Here is a 7,500-nt window from a genome sequence, read left to right on the forward strand (position 1 = left end):
CCTCAATCAAGGAAAAAGGCCGGGCTTCTCACCCATTGAAAGTTTGAGAATAGGTTGAGGTCGTTTCGACCCCAAGGCCTCTAATCATTCGCTTTACCGGATGAAACTCCGTTTGTTCTCTTTGCGAGCACCAGCTATCCTGAGGGAAACTTCGGGGGGAACCAGCTACTAGATGGTTCGATTAGTCTTTCGCCCCTATACCCAACTCCGACGATCGATTTGCACGTCAGAATCGCTGCGGACCTCCACCAGGGTTTCCCCTGGCTTCGTCCTGGCCAGGCATAGGTCACCATCTTTCGGGTCCCAACGTGTGCGCTCTGGGTTCGTCCGGCCGACTCGACCAAACCCTTTTAAGGGGGAAAGATCTCGCGAGCATTCGGACGCCCTGGGGTTGCGCCCGCTCTGTTCGAGACGGGATCACCCCTCGCGGATGCACCCTCATCGGGGCCGCTTCACTTTCATTGCGCCTCGCGAGTTTAGTTTGATAATTTCTCGACGACTTGCGCACATGTTAGACTCCTTGGTCCGTGTTTCAAGACGGGTCGGGTGGGACCCGACTTCTACTCTCCGCTCTGGGCCTCCACAGGTTGAGCACCGCAACTTTTTCTCTTTTACAAAAAAAAGCTACGACACCTCCCGGGAGGAGACAGGTCACGACCGGGCAGTACTGTTGGGAAACGCCGCGCTCGTCATCGCGGCACCCGCGAAGGTAACCACGAAACTCGCTAACGGACGCCCCGTGTAACAGACACCCAGTCGGTCGCGGAGTCCTACTAGGCCCCCCACTTGCGGACCTTGGCGTGGCTATTGCGATCGCAGAACGACTTATGCAAGAGAGCCGCCAATTCAGGCAGTCTCCATGCAGCGTTAAGGGCATACAACCAAGTGCCGGGAGCGGGGACTTGTTCGACCTTCGAGGGCCCACCCGTTTAACCCCCTGAACGGTTTCACGCACTCTTGAACTCTCTCTTCAAAGTTCTTTTCAACTTTCCCTCGCGGTACTTGTTCGCTATCGGTCTCGTGGCGATATTTAGCCTTAGAAGGAGTTTACCTCCCGCTTAGGGCTGCACGCTCAAGCAACCCGACTCTTGGGAAGGGATCCGATGCACGGTCTCGGCTCGTCTTATCTACGGGCCTGACACCCTCTGTGGGTTGCTCGCCCCGTTCATGGAGACTTGGACGATAGATACCGGACAGACGCGCACGATCCTCCCGAACACCACATTCCTCGGCACCCGCTCAACCGGGCGCGAGGTTCGGTGCTGGGCTCATCCCTGTTCGCTCGCCGCTACTAAGGGAATCCTTGTTAGTTTCTTTTCCTCCGCTTACTGATATGCTTAAGTTCAGCGGGTAGTCTCATCTAAACTGAGGTCAGAATGAATTGTTTGTTTTCAAAAGGAGACAACACTTTATCTAGCTCGGCAGACTTTGGCGTTTTAAAGCCGGGAAAGATTGAATAATTGCCGGTTCAAATTTTTTTTTTTCGAAATAAAGCGAGTCTCTCGTTATTCGCAAAAATTAATTTACGAAAAGTGACAGGGCGTCCTGCGGCTTTTTGTATTGAAACAACGCGTCGTGCGCGAACCAAGCTTGCATAACGAGCGGTTAGAGTGAGTGATAATTCGCGGTGGTCGACACTTCGACACGCCCGGCGCACACACACAACTAAACTCGCGTTGAAGCGGTATATCGCGCACACGCAGCCGACACCTTGTTCGAGAAGATGTGTTTATTTCTAAAATTTTTTTTTGAGTTGGCTCAAAAATTTCCCATCTGTTTTGCCATCGAAAAAGGTTTCTTTTGAATAGAGAGGAAAAAAACAAAACAGGGCGAACCTTCTTTTATTTTTCCCCCTTTTTTGTATTTGAGGCATCGCGGACACTTAAGTCGCGCGGCACCCAGACGTTAGAGATTCGGGAGCTTTTATGCGGTCAGGCCGGGTGAAAAATAAATCTCGCCGCGACCCAACATGCAAAACCAAGACTGAAAAAATCTCTGTTCGTTCATCATTCGACCGACCCTCAGTCAGATGTGGCCCGAGCGAGAAGCTGGGCCGCCATTTACGTTCAAGATTTCGATGCTCCATGTGTTCTGCAGTTCGCATGGATTAGCGCACTTTGCTGCGCTCTTCATCGATCCACGAGCCTAGTGATCCACCGTTCAGGGTCGTATATAAAACGACATATTCGTTTTCTTCTCTCTTTTTCTCCAACCCGCCCAAGCAAATGAATGCGAGGGCGGAGAAAGAAAGCCAGAAAGAAAATGTTCCGATAAACACTCGTACTAGAATTTGGGTTTAGTGTGTTATTGTGATTTTGAATTCTTCCTACTTCATCGAGAGGGCGAAGGGCAAGCTTAAAAAACATTCGGTTTTCAACGGCATAGTGTCGGGCTTTGGAGTGTTAGTCTATACGACGCACACGCACGCAACCACGAGTATCTACGCCCGAAAAGAACGTCCAGAGTAAAGTCTCACACTTTCGTCCCCCACCGAGAATCAAAAAATCCCGAAGACGAAGAGAGAAACAAAAAAAAAACAATTTCGATTGGGCGTATCCGCTTTAAACCACCGCGCATCAGAGCGCCTGATACCCGTTCAAAATCTTGATGTTTTTTTTTTTTTTTTCCGACTCTCCATCCACCGAGTTTTTATTTTTCAAAGTGTTTGATTTAGGGACTAAGACTTTATAAAATCTCCTTTATTGTTCCTTCGGTACTCGCGGCCCAGGCGGGCTATCGTATTCTTCACTCTACTAACGTCAACACTGTGAGCGCCGCTAAAGGTCGAATGAATCTATAGAGACATTCACCATCGAAGCAGGAAGAATTTGCTCACGGCCATAGACCAAATCGAAAGACTTTGTGTTTTTTTTTGAGCCGAGAGGAAAGAAAAATCAATTTGAAAAGGCGAATCCGCTTTAAACCACCGCGCATCAGAGCGCCTGATACCCGTTCAAAATAAATGATTTTCTTCCGTCAACCCACACATAGTTCATACGATGTCTTACGCCGAAAGACTTTTGATGGGGTTTTTTTTGTTTTGCAACTTTTAGTTGTTTCGTGCTCAACCAAAGCCATATGCGCAAAACATTTGTCTTGTTCGTTTATGATCCTTCCGCAGGTTCACCTACGGAAACCTTGTTACGACTTTTACTTCCTCTAAAGGATCAAGTTCGACCATCTTTCAGTCTCGCCGTTGGTAGGCACCGCACGGGCAGAGATTGCTCCCCACTCGACGGCACCCCGACAAGCCCGTCCGAAGGCCTCACTAAATCATTCAATCGGTAGTAGCGACGGGCGGTGTGTACAAAGGGCAGGGACGTAATCGACGCGGGCTAGTGACCCGCGCCTACTAGGGATTCCTGGTTCATGGGGATCATTGCAGTCCCCAATCCCAACCACGAAGGAGGTTCAGCGGTTACCCGGTCCTTTCGGACAGGGAGAGTGAAACACGCTGATTCCTTCAGTGTAGCGCGCGTGCGGCCCAGGACATCTAAGGGCATCACAGACCTGTTATTGCTCACTGTCACGCGGCTGGACGCCGCTTGTCCCTCTAAGAAGACTGCGTGACGGACGCGAGAGCAGAAGGTATCGCCGGGGATGACGACGACCGAATAACAATAGAGCCAGCCCCCGCGAGACATTCCCGACAAAGCCCCGCCATACCTCATCCGCCAGGCAACCAACCCGTGAAGGCCGTACACCCGACGAACAAAGCACAACGAAACCAAGCCGAGAGATTGCCTCACTAAAGGAACCAGTCCCACCGAGACCCGAATCGCCGCCACCTGATCCCGACGCCTCCGTACTCCCTTCGGTTTCAATTGATAAAACCCGTCACCTATTTAGCAGGCTAGAGTCTCGTTCGTTATCGGAATTAACCAGACAAATCGCTCCACCAACTAAGAACGGCCATGCACCACCACCCACCGAATCAAGAAAGAGCTCTCAATCTGTCAATCCTTCCAGTGTCCGGGCCTGGTGAGGTTTCCCGTGTTGAGTCAAATTAAGCCGCAGGCTCCACTCCTGGTGGTGCCCTTCCGTCAATTCCTTTAAGTTTCAGCTTTGCAACCATACTTCCCCCGGAACCCAAAGACTTTGGTTTCCCGGAAGCTGCCCGTCGAGTCATTGGAGTAACTCCGACGGATTGCTGGTTGGCATCGTTTATGGTTAGAACTAGGGCGGTATCTGATCGCCTTCGAACCTCTAACTTTCGTTCTTGATCAAGGAAAACATTCTTGGCAAATGCCTTCGCTGTTGTTCGTCTTGCGGCGGTCCAAGAATTTCACCTCTGTCGCCGCAGTACGAATGCCCCCGTCCGTCTCTATTGACCATTACCTCGGGTCCAAAAGTAAAAGACCAGCAAAATCGGACCGAGGTCCTATTCCATCATTCCATGCTGCGATATTCAGGCGTTGGGATACACCTGCTTTGAGCACTCTAATTTGTTCAAAGTAAACGTTGCCGGCCGCCCGAGACACCCGGTGAAGGGCACCCCGAACGATTGACTGGGTGGAGCGAATCGAGTCAACTACGACCAAAATTTAAAAAAGAACCCGAAAGAACTTTCCAACTCTGGCCGCAGATACAACAACGACGCACCGACCACCACTCCGGCGATGTTGTCCGACCGTGAAGAGAGTCGGGCTTTGACACCCGGGCTCCCAGAGCGTGAAACGCAACACCCTTGATTCAGAGCGGCGCCGCCCGGCCGAAGACAGACATCCGACTACGAGCTTTTTAACCGCAACAACTTTAATATACGCTATTGGAGCTGGAGTTACCGCGGCTGCTGGCACCAGACTTGCCCTCCAATGGTTCCTCGTTAAAGGATTTAAAGTGTACTCATTCCAATCACGGGGCCTCGGAAGAGTCCCGTATCGTTATTTTTCGTCACTACCTCCCCGTGCCGGGAGTGGGTAATTTGCGCGCCTGCTGCCTTCCTTGGATGTGGTAGCCGTTTCTCAGGCTCCCTCTCCGGAATCGAACCCCGATTCCCCGTTACCCGTTGCAACCATGGTAGGCGCGTAACCTACCATCGACAGTTGATAAGGCAGACATTTGAAAGATACGTCGCCGGCGCGAAGGCCGTGCGATCGGCGTGAAGTTATCCAGAGTCACCAAAATTGGTACGGTGCGCGAGCCCGAAAGCCCGGCCCCGACTGGTTTTGATCTAATAAAAGCACCTCTTCTGCGAGCCCGAAAGCCCGCAGTCGAGGCTCGAGTGCATGTATTAGCTCTAGAATTACCACAGTTATCCAAGTAGGATGGAGTGGATCTAAGGAACCATAACTGATTTATTGAGCCATTCGCGGTTTCGCCGTCTAGCGGCTTGTACTTAGACATGCATGGCTTAATCTTTGAGACAAGCATATGCTACTGGCAGGATCAACCAGGTATTTCGTGTATGTTTGTTTGATATGCATCCGGCGAGTTGCGGGTTTTTATTTCGCCCACGCATCACCAAACACACACCAAATCAACACGTTTTTCGTTTTTTTTCTTTTTCTTCGGAAACTAAAATTTTTGATCGCAACGCCTGGCGTGTCACAGCGAGTCCCAGTGAAGAGAAACACCGATCCGATCCGTTTGTTGGATTTTTTTCATTTCAATTTCCAAAGTCAAAGACCATTCAACGGTCTATGAGCCCAAAGTGAATCGGATTCATTCGACCGGTCTTGATATATTCATCAACTTTTTTTCCCGTATTACGGTTTTCGACGGTCATATGTGGCGTGCTGTATGCTCATAAGTCAAGCCTGCTTTACTAAGCTGACAAGCATACATCTTTTAAATTTTTGTGGGCTCAGAGTTTTATTTTTATTTTTCCACCGCCGAGGCACACTCTCGCATCACCCCGCACGACACACACACACACACACACCTCACCGCTCAACGGTCACACGAGGCAGAATTTTCCGCAAAGACTTTCGAAGAGAAAGAGAAAACTCGGAACAACCGCGGTCAGAGGCCAGCATAGAGGCATCGTATAGAAAGTCATGGGCGGAAAAAAACAAATCATTTCAAGTCGAGACAAGCAACCAGACTACCCCTATAAAAGTGCGCAATTCTTTAAGAGTTCACCGAAGAATGACCGAGATCAAGTATGCACGAAACGAACATATTCCAAGGGCAGCTGAATAAGCGATTCTGCGCCGAAGCGCGAGAAAAGCAAGCGGTACACCGATGGGGATCGTTTTTTTATCGTGTTAGATTCGTTGTTGTCAAGCAAGGATTCTCAAAATGTTTTTTGCATTGCACCCAAGTTTCGTACTGATTACTTGTCGCAGACCGGTGACTGTCAAAAAAAATTTTTTTACGTTTTTTCTTGAGAGGTCACTGCCTACACACAACTCCGGGCGGGCCGTACACTCACAGCCGTTTGAATTCTCCCTTCGTGTGTCATGGCCATAACTGAGCGTACATCTTACCGGGCGCCGAGTTGATCTGGCTTGTTCGATGAACGTTCGGGATACGTACAATCGATATAGCTCCAACCGTAACTCGTTTGTAATTACGCCGGCCATACTCAGCGGGCGCTCAGCTCAGCTCTCGATATCTTCCGTCGAAGGGAAGTTCGTAGTAAAAGAGAGTCAGAGTCGACGCCACATTTTGCGGTCCTCGCATCTCATCCGATTTTTGAATTTTATAGATTTGCCATCACTTCCACCCAATTCTCTCGTATATTTCAATCTCTTGACTTTGTCCGACCGGGCCGTCTTCGCCCCCCTTCAACTCCGTCCATCTCCACTTCTGTGTTCCACACAACGAGCTTCCGTCAAACGGCAAAATGTGAAATATGCGCACGCCGCACGAAATAATTTGAAAGCGTTCTGTTTGGTGGCTTTTTTATTTTTTATCTCTCGGCTCACACACACACACACACATTTCCGCCTGAACGGTAATTTTTTTTGATACGGTGTCAAAAAGTGAAAAGACGCGCACCATTTTCTTTTCTCTTCCGTATCGTCGCTGACGGTAAACGCTGATGGTTATGATGCCGTAAGTTTGGAAGAAAGAATCTTTCCCGTCTTGTCTTGTTACGGTAAAATAACAAAGAACAAGCGTCCGATTTCTCTCACAGACGGCCACAGACAAACCACACGTGCCGAAGAAACGAAACGTCCGAAACCAAAAAAATGTTTGACGCGCGCACCTCTTCTGAACTTTTCGACCAAGAGTCGTTGGATCGAGTGACGAGCTTCTCAGCTGTCGCACCAATCGGTGAAGCGGGCGTTTGAATTCCCGTCCACATCGCGGTTCGGATATATTTTTACATATACCGACCATCGGAAATTTCGAAAACGGTTTTACCGAAGGAATGATATTTCACACACCGACAGCTCATCGAGTTCGTCTCCGTTCAACGGTTTTTTTTTTTAAGACTTTTTGATCGCATGGGGCTAAACTGGTTAGAGCAAAGCCGCGATCCAAGCAGTGAAAAAAAAACAAAGACAGTGCAAGCGCGATCGAACGGAATCGAAACTAAAATCATGTGAA

The 7,500-nt window shown here is 49.5% G+C and overlaps 3 non-coding genes across 3 annotated transcripts in view; all 3 read right to left on the minus strand.

The window, feature by feature from the left end:
* LOC124317918 overlaps positions 1 to 1,374 on the minus strand; it is a 4,576-nt gene extending 3,202 nt beyond the window's left edge. Inside the window, exon 1 of the ribosomal RNA XR_006912385.1 lies at positions 1 to 1,374. This exon is cut by the window's left edge and continues 3,202 nt beyond it. This is a non-coding gene — a ribosomal RNA (large subunit ribosomal RNA).
* Positions 1,375 to 2,015: 641 nt separating this feature from the next.
* Positions 2,016 to 2,168, minus strand: LOC124317920. Its single transcript, XR_006912388.1, has one exon. It is a non-coding gene; the product is annotated as a 5.8S ribosomal RNA (ribosomal RNA).
* A 936-nt stretch (positions 2,169 to 3,104) lies between these two features.
* On the minus strand, positions 3,105 to 5,399 carry LOC124317922. Its single transcript, XR_006912390.1, has one exon. It is a non-coding gene; the product is annotated as a small subunit ribosomal RNA (ribosomal RNA).
* Positions 5,400 to 7,500: the final 2,101 nt, after the last annotated feature.

The sequence above is a fragment of the Daphnia pulicaria genome, unplaced genomic scaffold, assembly GCF_021234035.1.
Source record: "Daphnia pulicaria isolate SC F1-1A unplaced genomic scaffold, SC_F0-13Bv2 h1tg000064l, whole genome shotgun sequence".
Lineage (NCBI taxonomy): Eukaryota > Metazoa > Arthropoda > Branchiopoda > Diplostraca > Daphniidae > Daphnia > Daphnia pulicaria.